Genomic DNA, 22,632 nt, shown 5'->3' on the forward strand with positions numbered 1-22,632 from the left:
GGGGAGAATGAATACTTTAGTACAGTGATGACAGAACACTGCAATCTATGAATGTCCATTATAGTACAGACACCACAGCTGTTTGTCTTCTCTGTGTTCTCTGTGTTCTCTGTGTTCTGACTCACATGACATGGATGTTGCATTTTGTCAAAGAGCATGTGTGTGTGTGTGTGTGTGTGTGTTGTAAACGTGTGTTTGAAAAGTCAATTCCCAAGCAGTGACCCCAGAGTTCCCACGGTGACTCACCAACAGCCTTCACACACACACACACACACACACACACACACACACACTCCAATCCATCCCTAAATATGTTCCTCTTTTCCTCATCATGTGACATCTGGTCAGGAAGACATTGTGGAATTCCAGAGGGTTTTCCCAACAGTATTCTTACCCTGGGAACGCCATGGAAACGCCGTGTTAACTTTGTCTGCTTCCCAAGGGGCACCCTATTCCCTATGTAGTGCACTTCTTTTGACCAGAGCCCATAGGGCCCATCACTATACAGGACACAGGGTGTCATTGGGGACGTGCACTCTAAATGTTAGGTGTTTATAGGTTACATATAGGTTACTGACTCTGGAATATTCCTGGTTCATTAAGACCCAACATTATGGGGAGAGAAAGCCCTGAACACTAATCATGAGAAAGGGCAACGAGTGGGTTCCACGAGGCTTCAACGTTCAGCTTCCTCTAAAACAGACAGATTTCCTCCACTTCAATCAGAGTTAATTAGAGGCAAAACACACTTGGCTTGATTGAGTTGAAAGACAAATGCTGTTGAGTTGTACTGTAGCTACTAAAATAAATGATTCCATCACACACACACACACACACACTGTGAGGAAATGACAGCAGTAACAGTCACTGTGGGAGCTGTAACCTTATGTTATGAGGAGAAACATTCACTAATCTCCATTCATAAATAACACTGTGAGTTATGTTTTACAACCCTCTACTGAATACCTCATCCACTCCTTCAGATTACAGAACTCTACATTACTAACAGCCCAGCTCCATTAGAGGGAGTTTACTGACCCATCAGATTACAGAACTCTACATTACTAACAGCCCAGCTCCATTAGAGGGAGTTTACTGACCCATCAGATTACAGAACTCTACATTACTAACAGCCCAGCTCCATTAGAGGGAGTGTACTGACCCTTCAGATCTCTACATTACTAACAGCCCAGCTTCATTAGAGGGAGTTTACTAACCCTTCAGATTACAGAACTCTACATTACTAACAGCCCAGCTTCATTAGAGGGAGTTACTGACCCTTCAGATTACAGAACTCTACATTACTAACAGCCCAGCTCCATTAGAGGGAGTTTACTGACCCATCAGATTACAGAACTCTACATTACTAACAGCCCAGCTCCATTAGAGGGAGTTTACTGACCCATCAGATTACAGAACTCTACATTACTAACAGCCCAGCTCCATTAGAGGGAGTTTACTGACCCTTCAGATTACAGAACTCTACATTACTAACAGCCCAGCTCCATTAGAGGGAGTTTACTGACCCTTCAGATTACAGAACTCTACATTACTAACAGCCCAGCTCCATTAGAGGGAGTTTACTGACCCTTCAGATTACAGAACTCTACATTACTAACAGCCCAGCTCCATTAGAGGGAGTTTACTGACCCATCAGATTACAGAACTCTACATTACTAACAGCCCAGCTCCATTAGAGGGAGTTTACTGACCCTTCAGATTACAGAACTCTACATTACTAACAGCCCAGCTCCATTAGAGGGAGTTTACTGACCCTTCAGATTACAGAACTCTACATTACTAACAGCCCAGCTCCATTAGAGGGAGTTTACTGACCCTTCAGATTACAGAACTCTACATTACTAACAGCCCAGCTCCATTAGAGGGAGTTTACTGACCCATCAGATTACAGAACTCTACATTACTAACAGCCCAGCTTCATTAGAGGGAGTTACTGACCCTTCAGATTACAGAACTCTACATTACTAACAGCCCAGCTCCATTAGAGGGAGTTTACTAACCCTTTAGATTACACCATGCAGCCCATCCAACCCCAGAAAAGGTGGTATCCCCCTCCCCCACCATGCAGCCCATCCAACCCCAGAGAAGGTGGTATCCCCCACCATGCAGCCCATCCAACCCCAGAAAAGGTGGTATCCCCCTCCCCCACCATGCAGCCCATCCAACCCCAGAGAAGGTGGTATCCCCCACCATGCAGCCCATCCAACCCCAGAGAAGATGGTATCCCCCTCCCCCACCATGCTGCCCATCCACCCCCAGAGAAGGGTGGTATCCCCCTCTCCCACCATGCAGCCCATCCAACCCCAGAGAAGGTGGTATCCCCCTCCCCCACCATGCTGCCCATCCAACCCCAGAGAAGGTGGTATCCCCCTCCCCCACTATGCTGCCCATCCAACCCCAGAGAAGGTGACTGAAGCTGGGCAGTCAGTCTGGACAGTCAGTCTGGAGCCAATAAAAACTACTGACCTGGATAGAGTGATGAAAGGATGACCTGAGGGCATGGGGGGAGGGGGTCACATATGGCCCAATCCACAAGACCTGGAAACAGCGACCGGCTATGGCGGCTAGGCAGGCTTATTCTAGATGTTCATTCTACACAGGTTTACCCTAGACTGGGTTTCTTCAGAGATCTGCCTCTTATCCCAGTCATTCCCCAGACTGTTGGACATAAGACCTGGGAATAAGAACAGACTAGAATAGTCTATTTCAATCTTTTACAGTAGACTCCTCTAGCTACTGATGACATTGGACGTTTCCAGACATCGGTGACCTGGGTTATATTACACTATTCAGAGATTTGCCACTCATCCCAGTAATTCACCAGACAGTTGGTCTCTGCTAGATGTCAGTCTTTACTGCACCAAGTAACTTGCTGGGCCGTGCCGGACTCCTAGCAGGCTGCTGGGCCGTGCCAGACTCCTAGCAGGCTGCTGGGCCGTGCCAGACTCCTAGCAGGCTGCTGGGCCGTGCCAGACTCCTAGCAGGCTGCTGGGCCGTGCCAGACTCCTAGCAGGCTGCTGGGCCGTGCCAGACTCCTAGCAGGCTGCTGGGCCGTGCCAGACTCCTAGCAGGCTGCTGGGTCGTGCCAGACTCCTAGCAGGCTGCTGGGCTGTGCCAGACTCCTAGCAGGCTGCTGGGCTGTGCCAGAGTCCTAGCAGGCTGCTGGGCTGTGCCAGAGTCCTATACATGTATCTAGAGAGGTTTCTGTCTGAACGTTCTGAGAGCCACTTCCTCCTCAGTAGCCAAGGTAAAAGGCTCTGTAGTCACTGCCACACTTCAGAGCTGCACGGATTATTTCTGACAGGTTTTAGACCTGTGAAGACGTCCAGTGAAAGCAGATAAGTCATTTGTTTGACACCACAACACAACACCGCCTTGGATGCACACGATCCCGAACGCTAATCAATAAAAACATCGGAAATTCGCTGCTCTGTTTTGTTTGTTTACGGCAGGGAACTGTCACTCTAGCATTGTGACATCACCAACATCTAGAGAATAGAGACGTTACCATGGCAGCCGTTCTCAAACCTGGCCACGCTCTTAATGTATGTCTCTGGGTCGTGCTACACAGCCACTTACCAGAGGTGAACCTCCCATTTAGAAGAGGAACAGCCCATTATCTCTCCATCAGACCAACAGGGTGGGACCATGCAGACAGCAGCACAATAATGACTTGTAGTCGGGGACGTCATTTTAAATGGAGCATGTTGCACTTTCAAGAAAAGCTCATTTTCAATGAATCATTGGTAGCCAAATAGATGTTCTATATTTAGAAGTCTGTCTAGGATCAATTGTCATGACGCAGAAAACAGGCCTTTCTGTTGGCTGGACTGATGTCCAGAGTATATAGGCCTTTCTGTTGGCTGACTGATGTCCAGAGTATATAGGCCTTTCTGTTGGCCAGACTGATGTCCAGAGTATATAGGCCTTTCTGTTGGCTGACTGATGTCCAGAGTATATAGGCCTTTCTGTTGGCTGACTGATGTCCAGAGTATATAGGCCTTTCTGTTGGCCAGACTGATGTCCAGAGTATATAGGCCTTTCTGTTGGCTGACTGATGTCCAGAGTATATAGGCCTTTCTGTTGGCTGACAGATGTCCAGAGTATATAGGCCAGAGTCAGACTAACTGTAGACCACAGTGTGAGCTGGTTACTCCTCTGTCTCTCCTCACACCTCCACCCACACAGGTGTGTGTTGTGAACCCTGCAGTGTGTCAACCAACCCTGTGGTGTGAACGAACATCGTAGTGTTAAACCATAGTGCTGCCATCACCTCCAACCATCAGCGCTCACCTAACGTGTGTGTATGAGGTCATCAGCATTGCTCGTGTCACACCTCCCACGCAGACAACAGAGGGAGGCAGCGTGTTCTATGGAATGCTGCTCTCTCCTCTCAGTCAGGATCCAAGAGAGACCGTTAGGAACATGTTTCTACTAGTTTACGGTTGAGTTTCAAATAGCAGCCTGTTCCCTATATAGTCCACTACTTCTGACCAGAGCCCTATGGGGCCTAGTGCACCCTATGGGCGATCCTGCGTGGGTTTAAAAGATAAGCCTGAAAGCTAAACAAAGTGCGTTCAACTATGGCTTGTTGATACAAAAGGTGTTGATTGTAAGGTCAAAAGTAGTGCACTAAAAACAGGGGGATATGGTGCCACTTGTGACGTAGACTCCATGTGCTGTGACCTCTGTCTTGTTACTGAGCTGCTGTTTAAACACTGACAAGAATTACAGAGGAACGGGGTTAGGGAGGGATGGGGTCAGGGAGGGATGGGGTCAGGAGGAAGAGAGGGACAGCAGTGGCTTCTTCCGTGGTGTCCTCCCAGTAACACCATTCTTGTTTAGTGTTTTACGTATCGTAGACTCGTCAACAGAGATGTAAGCATGTTCTAGAGATTTCTGTCAGTCTTTAGTTGACACTCTAGGATTCTTCTAAACCTCATTGAGCATTCTGCACATTCTTCTCAAGATCTTGCACACTAATGAGATGCTATTGAGCCCACACTACTACACTGTCTGACCCAAGGACTACACGCTTTCTGGTAAGTTTTGATTACAATACTGGGTGGGGTGAAAATATTTTATATGACATACATGATTTTTTGTTAACTTGTAAATAGTAGCCTACAGCGAAGTGTGTTTAAATCATTTCTAACTTGTTAACAATTTCTGCTACTTCGTTTTTGCTACCATGTGGGTTTTAGCTTGCTTGAACCTGCTAACTGAGAAGTGTCAATTCACCTGTTTCCATACATAATTTTTTAAAACATTTATCTTACAAAGGAGTTGTTTAATCTAACTGCTTAACTATTTACAGTGCCTTGCGAAAGTATTCGGCCCCCTTGAACTTTGCAACCTTTTGCCACATTTCAGGCTTCAAACATAAAGATATAAAACTGTATTTTTTTGTGAAGAATCAACAACAAGTGGGACACAATCATGAAGTGGAACGACATTTATTGGATATTTCAAACTTTTTTAACAAATCAAAAACTGAAAAATTGGGCGTGCAAAATTATTCAGCCCCTTTACTTTCAGTGCAGCAAACTCTCTCCAGAAGTTCAGTGAGGATCTCTGAATGATCCAATGTTGACCTAAATGACTAATGATAATAAATACAATCCACCTGTGTGTAATCAAGTCTCCGTATAAATGCACCTGCACTGTGATAGTCTCAGAGGTCCGTTAAAAGCGCAGAGAGCATCATGAAGAACAAAGGTAAAAGGTTTGTCTCCATATATGGTAAGGTAAATATATCCAACGCAAAAAAACATCTACATTTAATATATTTTATTTTGCACATATTTCTATTAATTCCCAAGGAAAGTTTCCACCTCTGAATATTCCCCAAAATGTGCCAGCCTACTAGGGAACAGCAAATAAACATTTTGTGAGTGTTTTTTATAGGACAGGGCAGCTCTAACCAACATCTCCAATCTGGTCTCATTGATTGGACTCCATGTCAGCTGACTCCTGACTCCCATTAGCTTTTGGAGAAGTCATTAGCCTCGGGGGGTTCAGATACTTTTCCAACGCACACTGTGGATGTTTAAATGATCTATTCAATACAGACAAGAAAAATACATTAATTAGTGTGTTATTAGTTTAAGCACACTGGGTTTGTCTGTTGTTGTGACTTAGATGAAGATCAGATCTGATGATGAAATCCTGGTAATTCCAGAGGGTTTATACCTACTGGTTCCTGCCACTGTACACACAGGCATTATATTCAATTAACTCTGCAACTAACCATCCACTTTTTCCACCACCGCCACCAGTACATGTACAACAGAGACCGTGATATAGTAGGATAAATTAACCTGTTTAAAGAAAACAAGAAGGATATTTCATGCCGAAACCCTCATTAAATACCAATGATATTCACTAAGGATGGTTTGTATTCAGGATAATGATTTACAGACTTCTTGTGCTATTATTATTTAAAAAAAATCTTATCTTTGAATATTTGACATGCTATAAGGCCACACAGAGGGCCGGAGATGATTACACACATCTGGGATAATCTGAAGGACCCAAAAGGGACACTAGATGTCTTGTGAAAAAATTACATTAAATCCTTGAACGTTACCAAAACGCTGGTAGTTTACTGGTAAACGTTGACATTTTCCAGTAATATACCCTCCCTTTTCAACCGTTGCACAGAGTGATGTAATGGCACTGAGCGTGGCATCTAGAAGTAAACAGGCAGAGGTCTTCAGAGGGGGCACCTCCCTCCATGGCATTTAGAAGACTTACTACACAGCCTAAAGAGAGTGGGCATAGGGAGGGTGAAGGAGATCAGAACAGAGTGGAACTCCGGAACAGTCAAGACATATTAAAACGCATTCTAATTCTCAGCCATCTAAAAATTATATACTTGGAGGTTTTATCAGAAGTAAGATATGGGGGATGGTTAAGTTTTCCTCCTTAAAATTACTGCTGTCCTCAGTTCCCAAACCACACGGCTTGGCCTTCCAGTTCACCAGCTGGACCAAAGACTTGACCTCATTGGTTGGACTAATTGGTGAACATCTGAGGCACACATCCATGGCTGTTGAACTGTGTTCTGCACTGCACAGCGCTAAAGGAATGTTCCTAATTACACTAGAAAGATAAGTTAACTGACATCAGTTAGCTTTACATGGCAATTACTGGTGACACGCACTGTGGCGGTACAGGGGAGTGTGTGTGTGTGTGTGTGTATAAAGGTCTGCGCCCACAGGAAGGGCAGGGGGAGTAGGAGTCTCCCATATCAACAGAAATTAACTCGGGGACACACACATCAATCCATACTCTAAACAAATAAACAGACACTACTCTAAACCAACCAGCTACTCTAAACCAACCAGCAGCAATACGGTTTTAATTACGTGGTACTGTACTTCTAAACTGTACTGTGAGTGTGTGTGCTTCCTGACCTTTCACTGTTACCTGTGCTTTAGATGCATCAGAATGTTGACATCTGTTCAGAGAGAGCAGAGGACTGCGTAACGACAAGAGAGAGCGAGCAGAGGACTGTGTAACGACGAGAGAGAGCAGAGGACTGTATAACGATGAGAGAGAGAGCAGAGGACTGTATAATGATGAGAGAGAGAGCAGGACTGTATAATGATGAGAGTGTAGAGGACTGTATAATGATGAGTGTAGAGGACTGTATAATGTTGAGAGTGTAGAGGACTGTATAATGATGAGAGTGTAGAGGACTGTATAATGATGAGAGTGTAGAGGACTGTATAATGATGAGAGTGTAGAGGACTGTATAATGATGAGAGTGTAGAGGACTGTATAATGATGAGAGAGTGTAGAGGACTGTATAATGATGAGAGAGTGTAGAGGACTGTATAATGATGAGAGAGTGTAGAGGACTGTATAATGTTGAGAGTGTAGAGGACTGTATAATGATGAGAGTGTAGAGGACTGTATAATGATGAGAGTGTAGAGGACTGTATAACGTTGAGAGGGTAGAGGACTGTATAATGAGTCGGACGTCCTTGGGACCCCAGATAGCAGGGGGTTGCTGAATAAACATGCCCTCTGGCTTGTGAACAAACTCTACTATCACGCTGGCACACACACACACAGTATTATTATCAGGCCTGAAACAAAAGGGTCCCAGGAACAAACACAGTATTCACAGTGACATTTGAGACTCACCAAACCCCCTTGGAATTTAGATGTTGGGGCAACATAACAGGGGTTACATCAAGTTTGCTGTGCCGCAGTGAACGAACCAAAGGTCAAAGGTTAACTCCTGTGCACAAATCACAGACCTAGTTAGTTACTTAGTTATTTAGTTACTTAGTTACAGACCATTAGAACTGTGTGCCAAAAGCAGTAGAGGACAACACGGTCAAATGATGTCTCTATCCTAAACACCACCCTTTTCCCTAGCAGGATCTTATGGAGAGCACTATAGGGGACAGGGTGGCCGTTGGGATACAGACTATAGAGGACAGGGTGGCCGTTGGGATACAGTCTATAGGGGACAGGGTGGCCGTTGGGATACAGACTATAGGGGACAGGGTGGCCGTTGGGATACAGTCTATAGGGGGCAGGGTGTCAGTTGGGATACAGTCTATAGGGGACAGGGTGGCCGTTGGGATACAGACTATAGGTGACAGGGTGTCAGTTGGGAATACAGACTATAGGGGACAGGGTGGCCGTTGGGATACAGTCTATAGGGGACAGGGTGTCAGTTGGGAATACAGACTATAGGGTACAGGGTGGCCGTTGGGATACAGACTATAGAGGACAGGGTGTCAGTTGGGATACAGACTATAGGGGACAGGGTGTCAGTTGGGATACAGACTATAGGTGACAGGGTGTCAGTTGGAATACAGACTATAGGGGACAGGGTGTCAACTGGGATACAGACTATAGGGGACAGGGTGTCAGTTGGGATACAGACTATAGGTGACAGGGTGTCAGTTGGAATACAGACTATAGGTGACAGGGTGTCAGTTGGGATACAGATTATAGGGGACAGGGTGTCAGTTGGGATACAGACTATAGGGGACAGGGTGTCAGTTGGGATACAGACTATAGGTGACAGGGTGTCAGTTGGGATACAGACTATAGGTGACAGGGTGTCAGTTGGGATACAGATTATAGGGGACAGGGTGTCAGCTGGGATACAGACTATAGGGGACAGGTTGTCAGTTGGGATACAGACTATAGGTGACAGGGTGGCCGTTGGGATACAGACTATAGTGGACAGGGTGTCAGTTGGGATACAGTCTATAGTGGACAGGGTGTCAGTTGGGAAACAGACTATAGGGGACAGGGTGTCAGTTGGGATACAGTCTATAGGGGACAGGGTGTCAGTTGGGAAACAGACTATAGGGGACAGGGTGGCCGTTGGGATACAGACTATAGGGGACAGGGTGTCATTTGGGATACAGACTATAGGGGACAGGGTGTCAGTTGGGATACAGACTATAGGGGACAGGGTGTCAGTTAGGATACAACCTGTCAGAACAGTAAACAGTCAGGACCAGAGGAGGAGAACCAATGATACAGATGGATCCATTCCGACTCCAAAGTGTCCCTGAAAGACCAACTTCTAAGTGTTGAACTGGCAACACAACATCAGTCAACCAAACTACAGGGTACAACCCTTCACCACATACTCAGTATCATTCAGCTAAGTGTCACAGTCCACAGAGACATTCCCTAGGAGAAAATAACAGTTTATGTTGGTATTTCCTGGAATGTCAACCCCCCATACACACATGTACACACACATTCTATGACAGAGTTTAAGTTAAAGCAGGATGCATGCCCCCCCCCCCCCCTCTCCCCCTACAAAGACATGGCTTTCCTCCCACAACACAGTACATGGTGAGAGACAGAACTCAGTGGTTCACAGCTGCCACACAGGAACACAGACACATGAAAAGATCCATTCATTTAATGACAATTAAAACGTTTGATTTATCCACCAATATTCTTGATTCAACAAAACGTTAGAAACCTGAGTGCAACATGGGGTAGGCAACTACCTACATTTGTCCAATGAGAAACGATTGGTTTGGTTGAATTTTCCGTTGCACATTTTTTTTAATAAAGTTTAGCCCTAATAACCCCCCCATTATGACAGGAGGACCAGAGAACCTTAGTCCCAATTGGCTCCCTATCCTCTCTATCCTCTCTAGTGCACTGTATAGTGACTATGGTGCCATTTGGAACACAGCAGTAGAGGACTCCCAGCCAATGAGCTGATCTGATGCCCAGTGACACAGACATGGTTGCCATGTCAACAGTCTCTCTGGCGAGGAGGGTAAATGGTTTGGGAGAATGGGATGCACTTTGACCAGTGTACCAGCGCATACACACACGCACGGACGAGAGGCTAAACAGTAGGTGAAATGTCTGCTACGATGTGTGTGTGTGTGTGTGTGTGTGTGTGTGTGTGTGTGTGTGTGTGTGCATAGTTTTGGACTTAATAGGGTCAGTTTGTCCATTCTGTCACCAGCAGTTCCACTTTATCTAATGTCTGCTGGTTAATGATTGAACAATTCTCTGGCCTGAGATCCAAACTCACTTCTCCCAATGCTGCAGAGTGAGTTGGCAAAAATGCATTTTCTCCCATTCTATCAAATGCATGTTCTTTAAGAAGGTGCTTTGGTGCAACCAATTAGTAGTTAGGCTATCAAAGGGGACGTTGTTCGTGGACATGGTATGATGGAGGACATCAGAAAAGATATCACCGTCTCACCATCATCATAGATTCAGGCCATCACGCTCCCCTGGTCTAGACAACGTATCCAGGAGCTACAGCCCCCACCATCAACATAGATTCAGACCATCACGCTCCCTGGTCTAGACAACGTATCCAGGAGCTACAGCCCCACCATCCTCATAGATTCAGGCCATCACGCTCCCCTGGTCTAGACAACGCGTCCAGGAGCTACAGCCCCACCATCCTCATAGATTCAGGCCATCACGCTCCCCTGGTCTAGACAACGTATCCAGGAGCTACAGCCCCACCATCCTCATAGATTCAGGCCATCACCCTCCCCTGGTCTAGACAACGTATCCAGGAGCTACAGCCCCACCATCCTCATAGATTCAGGCCATCACCCTCCCCTGGTCTAGACAACGTGTCCGGGAGCTACAGCCCCACCATCCTCATAGATTCAGGCCATCACGCTCCCCTGGTCTAGACAACGTATCCAGGAGCTACAGCCCCACCATCCTCATAGATTCAGGCCATCACGCTCCCTGGTCTAGACAACGTATCCAGGAGCTACAGCCCCACAGTATCACCATCCTCATAGATTCAGGCCATCACGCTCCCTGGTCTAGACAACGTATCCAGGAGCTACAGCCCCACCATCAACATAGATTCAGACCATCACGCTCCCCTGGTCTAGACAACGTGTCCAGGAGCTACAGCCCCACAGTATCACCATCCTCATAGATTCAGGCCATCACGCTCCCTGGTCTAGACAACGTATCCAGGAGCTACAGCCCCACCATCCTCATAGATTCAGACCATCACGCTCCCCTGGTCTAGACAACGTATCCAGGAGCTACAGCCCCACCATCCTCATAGATTCAGACCATCACGCTCCCTGGTATAGACAACGTATCCAGGAGCTACAGCCCCACCATCCTCATAGATTCAGGCCATCACGCTCCCCTGGTCTAGACAACGTATCCAGGAGCTACAGCCCCACCATCCTCATAGATTCAGGCCATCACGCTCCCCTGGTCTAGACAACGTATCCAGGAGCTACAGCCCCACCATCAACATAGATTCAGACCATCACGCTCCCCTGGTCTAGACAACGTGTCCAGGAGCTACAGCCCCACAGTATCACCATCCTCATAGATTCAAGCCATCACGCTCCCTGGTCTAGACAACGTATCCAGGAGCTACAGCCCCACCATCCTCATAGATTCAGGCCATCACGCTCCCCTGGTCTAGACAACGTATCCAGGAGCTACAGCCCCACCATCCTCATAGATTCAGGCCATCACGCTCCCTGGTCTAGACAACGTATCCAGGAGCTACAGCCCCACCATCCTCATAGATTCAGGCCATCACGCTCCCCTGGTCTAGACAACGTATCCAGGAGCTACAGCCCCACCATCCTCATAGATTCAGCCCCTCACGCTCCCCTGGTCTAGACAACGTATCCAGGAGCTACAGCCCCACCATCCTCATAGATTCAGGCCATCACGCTCCCCTGGTCTAGACAACGTATCCAGGAGCTACAGCCCCACCATCCTCATAGATTCAGGTCATCACGCTCCCTGGTCTAGACAACGTATCCAGGAGCTACAGCCCCACCATCCTCATAGATTCAGACCCTCACGCTCCCCTGGTCTAGACAACGTATCCAGGAGCTACAGCCCCACCATCCTCATAGATTCAGACCATCACGCTCCCCTGGTCTAGACAACGTGTCCAGGAGCTAGAGCCCCACAGTATCACCATCCTCATAGATTCAGACCATCACGCTCCCCTGGTCTAGACAACGTATCCAGGAGCTACAGCCCCACCATCCTCATAGATTCAGGCCATCACGCTCCCCTGGTCTAGACAACGTATCCAGGAGCTACAGCCCCACCATCCTCATAGATTCAGGCCATCACCCTCCCCTGGTCTAGACAACGTATCCAGGAGCTACAGCCCCACCATCCTCATAGATTCAGGCCATCACGCTCCCCTGGTCTAGACAACGTATCCAGGAGCTACAGCCCCACCATCCTCATAGATTCAGACCATCACGCTCCCCTGGTCTAGACAACGTGTCCAGGAGCTAGAGCCCCACAGTATCACCATCCTCATAGATTCAGACCATCACGCTCCCCTGGTCTAGACAACGTATCCAGGAGCTACAGCCCCACCATCCTCATAGATTCAGGCCATCACGCTCCCCTGGTCTAGACAACGTATCCAGGAGCTACAGCCCCACCATCCTCATAGATTCAGGCCATCACCCTCCCCTGGTCTAGACAACGTATCCAGGAGCTACAGCCCCACCATCCTCATAGATTCAGGCCATCACGCTCCCCTGGTCTAGACAACGTATCCAGGAGCTACAGCCCCACCATCCTCATAGATTCAGGCCATCACGCTCCCTGGTCTAGACAACGTATCCAGGAGCTACAGCCCCACCATCATCATAGATTCAGGCCATCACGCTCCCCTGGTCTAGACAACGTATCCAGGAGCTACAGCCCCACCATCCTCATAGATTCAGACCATCACGCTCCCTGGTCTAGACAACGTATCCAGGAGCTACAGCCCCACCATCCTCATAGATTCAGGTCATCACGCTCCCTGGTCTAGACAACGTATCCAGGAGCTACAGCCCCACCATCATCATAGATTCAGGCCATCACGCTCCCCTGGTCTAGACAACGTATCCAGGAGCTACAGCCCCACCATCCTCATAGATTCAGGCCATCACGCTCCCCTGGTCTAGACAACGTATCCAGGAGCTACAGCCCCACCATCCTCATAGATTCAGGCCATCACGCTCCCCTGGTCTAGACAACGTATCCAGGAGCTACAGCCCCACCATCCTCATAGATTCAGGCCATCACGCTCCCCTGGTCTAGACAACGTGTCCAGGAGCTACAGCCACACTGCCTTCAATACAAGCGACGCTTTTCTTTTTACCATAATAAAAAGTGACTCGCGCCATATTTCCTTGAATTCCTTTAAGCTACACAACTTCTAAATGAATCAGTCCAATATAAAGTTAAGTTAATATGAAAATAATTATAAGTCCACTGAAAGCAGAATTCTAACAGAAAACCTAAAAAACACTGTCTTATTCCATTGAGTTCAAGACGCAAAGCAAATGATCATGAACCCGGACACAGAAAAGGCAACAAAGTAACACGAGCCTATTTTTGCAACATCGTTGCATTCAATAAACAGGCACCCGGCAGCGCCCAAAACCACCGCATGTTGCAATTGGCTGTTCTTTGTAATGTGAGGAATAATCTACACTCGACAGAAAGCAGAAAGGAGACAACTACTCCAATTAAGCTGTTAAAAGGAGAATCATGAAATGACCCCAGTTAAGCCCAGTTTCAATACGGCCGAGGATCACTGACGAGGGAACAGTAAGTAGCCTGGTTGGTGATTACAAAAGCGTCTCCGCTCCCAATATTCACCCCCCGTGGTCCCCCCTATCTGCGCTTCTGTCTGTTTGTAAACTGCATGCACTATGATCAAGACGGAATAAAAGAGCCACAATTAAGTTTTTTTTTTTTTTTATGAATCTAATTTAAAGCGCATGCATAGGCCACGCGGAACTCACCGTGAAAAGCATCCCATCCACAAGGCGTTGATCCGCGTGACAGTTTCAAAGAGGCCCCAGGTTCAAGACAAGGGCGCGTTCATCACACAACAACGTTGTCTGTTGGCTTGTCTTGCAGTAGGCTAGGATCCGCTCAACAACGGGACCAGGCAAAATGTAGAGAATATATATCCTATCGACTCTTCCAAACTCCCAATTATATTATTATTTTTTTTGTTTTAAACAAATCCGCACCAAAATAAGATAGTGAAGTTGGTTTCCAGAGTAAAATAGTAACTATGATGCATCCTCTGTGCTTCTGTCAGGGGTTGCTGTACACCGGTGCAACGTTCATCGCGTTTCCACTGCTGTCGTGAGTCTGACCACGCCCCTCCCACATGGCGTCTTAAAGCGATAGGGCGGTATTCTAGAATTAGGCTATTCTCACTGTACTGAGACAGACTAGAGGCTCTGGGTGGGCCCCGCATGTTTTCCAAACGGAGATGGGCAATGAATGATTGTCACATTCACATTCATGTATGTGTGTGGGCCAACAGGTACCATATCTCACACAGCCAAAGGAGGGGATAGGTATTTATTTATTTATTTATTTATTTTATTTCACCTTTATTTAACCAGGTAGGCTAGTTGAGAACAAGTTCTCATTTGCAACTGCGACCTTGCCAAGATAAAGCATAGCAGTGTGAACAGACAACACAGTTACACATGTAGTAAACAATTAACAAGTCAATAACACAGTAGAAAAAAAAGACAGTCTATATACATTGTGTGCAAAAGGCATGAGGAGGTAGGCGAATAATTACAATTTTGCAGATTAACACTGGAGTGATAAATGATCAGATGGTCATGTACAGGTAGAGATACTGGTGTGCAAAAGAGCAGAAAAGTAAATAAATAAAAACAGTATGGGGATGAGGTAGGTAAATTGGTTGGGCTATTTACCGATAGACTATGTACAGCTACAGCGATCGGTTAGCTGCTCAGATAGCAGATGTTTAAAGTTGGTGAGGGAGATAAAAGTCTCCAACTTCAGCGATTTTTGCAATTCGTTCCAGTCACAGGCAGCAGAGAACTGGAGCGAAAGGCGGCCAAATGAGGTGTTGGCTTTAGGGATGATCAGTGAGATACACCTGCTGGAGCGCGTGCTATGGGTGGGTGTTGCCATCGTGACCAGTGAACTGAGATAAGGCGGAGCTTTACCTAGCATGGACTTGTAGATGACCTGGAGCCAGTGGGTCTGGCGATGAATATGTAGCGAGGGGCAGCTGACTAGAGCATACAGGTCGCAGTGGTGGGTGGTATAAGGTGCTTTAGTAACAAAACGGATGGCACTGTGATAAACTGCATCCAGTTTGCTGAGTAGAGTATTGGAAGCTATTTTGTAGATGCCATCGCCGAAGTCGAGGATCGGTAGGATAGTCAGTTTTACTAGGGTAAGTTTGGCGGCGTGAGTGAAGAAGGCTTTGTTGCGGAATAGAAAGCCGACTCTAGATTTGATTTTAGATTGGAGATGTTTGATATGAATCTGGAAGGAGAGTTTACAGTCTAGCCAGACACCTAGGTACTTATAGATGTCCACATATTCTAGGTTGGAACCATCCAGGGTGGTGATGCTAGTCGGGTGTGCGGGTGCAGGCAGCGAACGGTTGAAAAGCATGCATTTGGTTTTACTAGCGTTTAAGAGCAGTTGGAGGCCACGGAAGGAGTGTTGTATGGCATTGAAGCTCGTTTGGAGGTTAGATAGCACAGTGTCCAAGGACGGGCCGGAAGTATACAGAATGGTGTCGTCTGCGTAGAGGTGGATCAGAGAATCGCCCGCAGCAAGAGTAACATCATTGATATATACAGAGAAAAGAGTCGGTCCGAGAATTGAACCCTGTGGCACCCCCGTAGAGACTGCCAGAGGACTCTGTCTGCAAAGGTGAACCAGGCAAGGCAGTCATCAGAAAAACCGAGGCTACTGAGTCTGCCGATAAGAATATGGTGATTGACAGAGTCGAAATCCTTGGCAAGGTCGATGAAGACGGCTGCACAGTACTGTCTTTTATCGATGGCGGTTATGATATTGTTTAGTACCTTGAGCGTGGCTGAGGTGCACCCGTGACCGGCTCGGAAACCAGATTGTACGGTGGGATTCGAGATGGTCAGTGACCTGTTTGTTGACTTGGCTTTCGAAGACCTTAGATAGGCAGAGCAGGATGGATATAGGTCTGTAACAGTTTGGGTCCAGGGTGTCTCCCCCTTTGAAGAGGGGGATGACTGCGGCAGCTTTCCAATCCTTGGGGATCTCAGACGATATGAAAGAGAGGTTGAACAGGCTGGTAATAGGGGTTGCGACAATGGCAGCGGATAGTTTCAGAAATAGAGGGTCCAGATTGTCAAGCCCAGCTGATTTGGGTAAAGGAGAACCTGGAGAGGCTTGGGCGAGTAGCTGCGGGGGGGGGGGGGGGGGGCGGAGCTGTTGGCCGAGGTTGGAGTAGCCAGGAGGAAGGCATGGCCAGCCGTTGAGAAATGCTTGTTGAAGTTTTCGATAATCATGGATTTATCGGTGGTGACTGTGTTACCTAGCCTCAGTGCAGTGGGCAGCTGGGAGGAGGTGCTCTTGTTCTCCATGGACTTCACAGTGTCCCAGAACTTTTTGCAGTTAGAGCTACAGGATGCAAATTTATGCCTGAAGATGCTGGCATTTGCTTTCCTGACTGACTGCGTTTATTGGTTGCTGACTTCCCTGAACAGTTGCATATCGCGGGGACTATAGGTAGACCTATAGTCACATGACTTACTGTCCAGGGAGGAGATAGGTAGACCTATAGTCACATGACTTACTGTCCAGGGAGGGGAGAGGTAGACCTATAGTCACATGACTTACTACCCAGGGAGGGGAAAGGTAGACCTATAGTCACATGACTTACTGCCCAGGGAGGGGATAGGTAGGCCTATAGTCACATGACTTACTGTCCAGGGAGGAGATAGGTAGACCTATAGTCACATGACTTACTGTCCAGGGAGGGGATAGGTAGACCTATAGTCACATGACTTACTGTCCAGGGAGGAGATAGGTAGACCTATAGTCACATGACTTACTGTCCAGGGAGGGGAGAGGTAGACCTATAGTCACATGACTTACTGCCCAGGGAAGGGAAAGGTAGACCTATAGTCACATGACTTACTGCCCAGGGAGGAGATAGGTAGACCTATAGTCACATGACTTACTGCCCAGGGAGGGGATAGGTAGACCTATAGTCACATGACTTACAAGATGATTTCCAATAGGTGCAGGGTTTATAAAACAAAGGGGCATGACCAGCATGCGTTGTTGAGGTGGGTGGAAGTCTGCTGGGGGGAATGCAGTCTATCAACAGATTCATAGCAGATTCATTATGATAGGGTAACCCAGACGGACCGAGCATTGCCTTTGGTTCGACTCAGGGGCGGGAGAGGTAACATGTTTTAGCCTACGGAAAAGGGCTCCTCTCAAGGGGGTGATAACAGCCTTTAAGTAGAGGATGCACAGTTTAAGAGGAAGTTTCCTGGTGTGTGTGAGGCCGGACGGCTTAAGGCGTCAGCATTCTTCAGTTCGGCTGGCGCCTAGCCTAACTCGGCGAGCCGAATCCGAACGAGTGCTCTCATACTCCCTTAAAAGACCTTTGCTTGAAAAATTAGAAAAAGGTGGCAATAGTACTGTTTGTCCATTTTGAGATGAAGTATATTTCCTCAAAATAGTCAGAATCCCTTGACGTTTTGCAGAGGAGATTTTAGTCTCGTAATTTTACATTTTTTAAATGTTTTTATTTAATTTAACCTTTATTTAAGTAAGCAAGTCAGTTAAGAACAAGTTCTTTCACCTAACTAAGATGTTTGGTGCAGTATTTCTCAATGAAAAAATGCATGAAAACGAGTCGTCTCTCATTATTAAAGAATCGTTACTGTTGACCAATCACCAACGAAGGAGCTTCGGCTCCGAACTTCAGCTTGCCTCCAGAAAGGCTGCGCCCAAACAGCCGGAAAAAAACCCCTCACTGAAGTCCAAAACAAACAAAAACGTCACAAAATGTCATCATAATATTTACACAAACTCTTCCGAACTGTTTCGGATGGGAAGCATGCGGACTGGATAACTTGGATTTCTTGGATTTTCCCTCACACTTTTAGAAGTGATGGGAATTGTCAATTTTTTTTTTTTTTTTACTAAGAAACCAACTATTTGGGATCTCTGTCTCATCTGAAGGCCTGTGACTTGACTTTGTTTTAGCTTCAAAGTGGGTGACATGTCTAAAGAGGAAAAAATTGCGGACATCAGAACTTTTTTTCATCAAAAAGCGACTTTTTCAAATCCGGCTAGTCTCATGCAAGAGATCACAGACCAGTTTCAACTGTTCTGCCTTATTATTATTCCACCATGCTGGTCATTTATGAACATTTGAACATCTTGGCCATGTTCTGTTATAATCTCCACCCGGCACAGCCAGAAGAGGACTGGCCACCCCACATAGCCTGGTTCCTCTCTAGGTTTCTTCCTAGGTTTTGGCCTTTCTAGGGAGTTTTTCCTAGCCACCGTGCTTCTACACCTGCATTGCTTGCTGTTTGGGGTTTTAGGCTGGGTTTCTGTACAGCACTTTGAGATATCAGCTGATGTACGAAGGGCTATATAAAATAAATTTGATTTGATTTGATCTCATCTCTGTTCTGTCTCTGTCCCTGTCTCATCTCGGCTCTGTTCTGTCTCTGTTCTGTTTCTGTCCCTGTCTCATCTCGGCTCTGTTCTGTCTATGTCCCTGTCTCATCTCGGCTCTGTCCTGTCTCATTTCGGCTCTGTCCTGTCTCTGTCCCTGTCTCATCTCATCTCTGCCCCTGTCTCATCTTGGCTCTGTTCTGTCTCTGTCCCTGTTTCATCTCATCTCTGTTCTGTCTCTGTCCCTGTCTCATCTCAACTCTGTCCCTGTCTCTGTTCTGTCTCATCTCATCTCTGTTCTGTCTCTGTCCCTGTCTCATCTCTGTTCTGTCTCTGTCTCATCTCTGTTCTGTCTCTGTTCTGTCTCTGTTCCTGTCTCATCTCATCTCTGTTCTGTCTCTGTCCCTGTCTCATCTCTGTTCTGTCTCTGACCCTGTCTCATCTCAGCTCTGTTCTGTCTCTGTCCCTGTCTCATCTCTGTTCTGTCTCTGTCCCTCTCTTATCTCATCTCTGTTCTGTCTCTGTCCCTGTCTCATCTCATCTCTGTTCTGTCTCTGTCCCTGTCTCATCTCGGCTCTGTTCTGTCTCTGTCCCTGCTCTGTCTCTGATGTGGCTGGGAAGAATCAGGTCATCTATCTGCCTATCAGCATCTAGTGTCAGTCATCCTTCTGGCTCTGAGAGTTGTGTTCTATGTGAAGGAGGATGGGGTTCTTTCAGTAGCGTTGCCTAGCTACAGTACATGAACATGGACGAGTTCATGTTATTCAGACTTCAACATATTAATGATTATTAACTTCAGTCAGGGTCTTGATATCTGCTAGAGACCTATGAGACTGAACCTGATTATTTAACTTTAGTGGGGGTCTTGATATCTCCTACAGATCTATGAGACTGAACCTGATTATTTAACTTTAGTGAGGGTCTTGATATCTGCTACAGACCTATGAGACTGAACCTGATTATTTAACTTTAATGAGGGTCTTTATCTCCTACAGACCTATGAGACTGAACCTGATTATTAAACTTTAGTGGGGGTCTTGATATCTCCTACAGACCTATGAGACTGAACCTGATTATTAAACTTTAGTGGGGGTCTTGATATCTCCTACAGACCTATGAGACTGACCCTTCAGGTAGAAACGGAATAAACTGCAGGAGCATTCAACAGAGTCTGGGTATCTATTTCAAGGCTTACAATTTGAGGCGTTCAAAGAGACAATTTGTAGAAAATAAAATCATTTATTGTTGCAGTAGTACCATGATCATGTGGTTGATGATGTGTACAGTGAGTTTCAGCACACAACAACACAGGTGATTAAAGTGTCCTGATGGACCTTGGATGTGATCAGGGACCTTCTTCCAAAGGTTTCCATCCCGTTAGAAATGTCCCATAATACTTGGGTCAAAATGAATATTACAATACAACACATGTGGGTATTTATCTGCATGTTTAGGTGGAATTAAGGCTGAAATCATATTGTAAAGCGTTGAAGAACCACATTCAACGTTATGCAGTTGCAGAGGAATGTACTGTAGCTGTAAGCAGACAGATTACATTATGCAATACTTTTTTAAAAATTAGATTGATAACATTACCATTACAGAAGTGATTGATAGATACCATTAAGAAATAAATATCGGTTCAACAAAATGAAGACAAAATACACATCACATATGTACATATAAAATAGCAACAATGTTTTGGGTTTAAGTGAGGAGAACATGGAAGGTGTTGAAGTCGTTGTAGCTGATTGAGTGTCGTGGAACCAGAAGTCATTTGTCCTGTTACAGTTGTCTCTTACGTTCGTCCTTGGTTCATATTTCCAGCCCACATGAAGTGTTTTTCCCTTTCATTGTGTTCTGTGTTATTCTCTGTAAGACACAGTCCGCTGATCCTTTGTGGCGAGGTCCTGCTCTCTTGTTCATGAAGGCTTCAATACTCATCTCCTGGGTCACGTGTCGTGGCTGTCCTGTAAAATACTATTATTAATGATGCCAAGCATCAGGAACATTCTGAATGATTGTCTTTTTTTTTTTAGAAATGTAACTCTCTTCTCTCTCACTCTCTTTCTCTCGCTCTCTCTTTCTTTCACTCACTCATAGACACACACACACACACACACACACACACACACACACACACACACACACACACACACACACACACACACACACACACACACACACACACACACACACACACACGGGTGAGCGAAAATACTATCCAAGATGCCTGCAATGTTTACTATAATATCGAGAGAACACCTTTAAATATCGTTGTCATTAAGAAACAAGCAGAAAAAAATGTAAACGCGAGTAAAACCAACTACAACAAAATATTCCCCTTTTCACTATGAGCCAAAGCGAGCTGTACGGCACTGGCCAGGTTACACATCCAATATAGTAGATGGAACCGTGCTGGACAGGATCATGTGAAAATAAACTATCCAAGCCAGCACAGTAGGGCTCAGGGTCAGCTCTATAGTGTGAATGAGGGCTAGCTAGCCCAGTAGGGCTCATGGTCAGCTCTATAGTGTGAATGAGGGAATAGCTAGCCCAATAGGGCTCAGGGTCAGCCCTATAGTGTGAATGAGGGCTAGCTAGCCCAGTAGGGCTCAGGGTCAGCCCTATAGTGTGAATGAGGGCTAGCTAGCCCAGTAGGGCTCAGGGTCAGCCCTATAGTGTGAATGAGGGAATAGCTAGCCCAGTAGGGCTCAGGGTCAGCTCTATAGTGTGAATGAGGGCTAGCTAGCCCAGTAGGGCTCAGCTCTATAGTGTGAATGAGGGCTAGCTAGCCCAGTAGGGCTCAGCTCTATAGTGTGAATGAGGGCTAGCTAGCCCAGTAGGGCTCAGGGTCAGCTCTATAGTGTGAATGAGGGCTAGCTAGCCCAGTAGGGCTCAGGGTCAGCTCTATAGTGTGAATGAGGGCTAGCTAGCCCAGTAGGGCTCAGCTCTATAGTGTGAATGAGGGATAAAAAAAGAGACCTCTGGGATGTACAGTGGGGCAAAAAAAGTATTTAGTCAGCCACCAATTGTGCAAGTTCTCCCACTTAAAAAGATGAGAGAGCCCTGTAATTGTCATCATAGGTACACTTCAACTATGACAGACAAAATTAGAAAAATAAATCCAGAAAATCACATTGTAGGATTTTTAATGAATTTATTTGCAAATTATGGTGGAAAATAAGTATTTGGTCAATAACAAAAGTTTATCTCAATACTTTGTTATATACCCTTTGTTGTCAATGACAGAGGTCAAACGTTTTCTGTAAGTCTTCACAAGGTTTTCACACACTGTTGCTGGTATTTTGGCCCATTCCTCCATGCAGATCTCCTCTAGAGCAGTGATGTTTTGGGGCTGTTGCTGGGCAACACGGACTTTCAACTCCCTCCAAAGATTTTCTATGGGGTTGAGATCTGGAGACTGGCTAGGCCACTCCAGGACCTTGAAATGCTTCTTACGAAGCCACTCCTTCGTTGCCCGGGCAGTGTGTTTGGGATCATTGTCATGCTGAAAGACCCAGCCACGTTTCATCTTCAATGCCCTTGCTGATGGAAGGAGGTTTTCGCAAAAAAATCTCACGATACATGACCCCTTTCATTCTTTCCTTTACACGGATCAGACGTCCTGGTCCCTTTGCAGAAAAACAGCCC

The 22,632-nt window shown here is 46.3% G+C and overlaps 1 protein-coding gene across 1 annotated transcript in view; it reads right to left on the bottom strand.

Annotated features, from left to right (window-relative positions):
- Positions 1–14,655, bottom strand: part of LOC139421598 (cdc42 effector protein 4-like) — a 39,957-nt gene extending 25,302 nt beyond the window's left edge. The window contains exon 1 of the mRNA XM_071172650.1: positions 14,307–14,655. The gene's annotated coding sequence lies outside the window, so the exon portion shown is untranslated. The remainder of the gene's footprint in view (positions 1–14,306) is intronic.
- Between the last annotated feature and the right edge of the window lie 7,977 nt (positions 14,656–22,632).

The sequence above is a fragment of the Oncorhynchus clarkii genome, chromosome 12 (genome assembly GCF_045791955.1).
Source record: "Oncorhynchus clarkii lewisi isolate Uvic-CL-2024 chromosome 12, UVic_Ocla_1.0, whole genome shotgun sequence".
Taxonomy (NCBI): domain Eukaryota; kingdom Metazoa; phylum Chordata; class Actinopteri; order Salmoniformes; family Salmonidae; genus Oncorhynchus; species Oncorhynchus clarkii.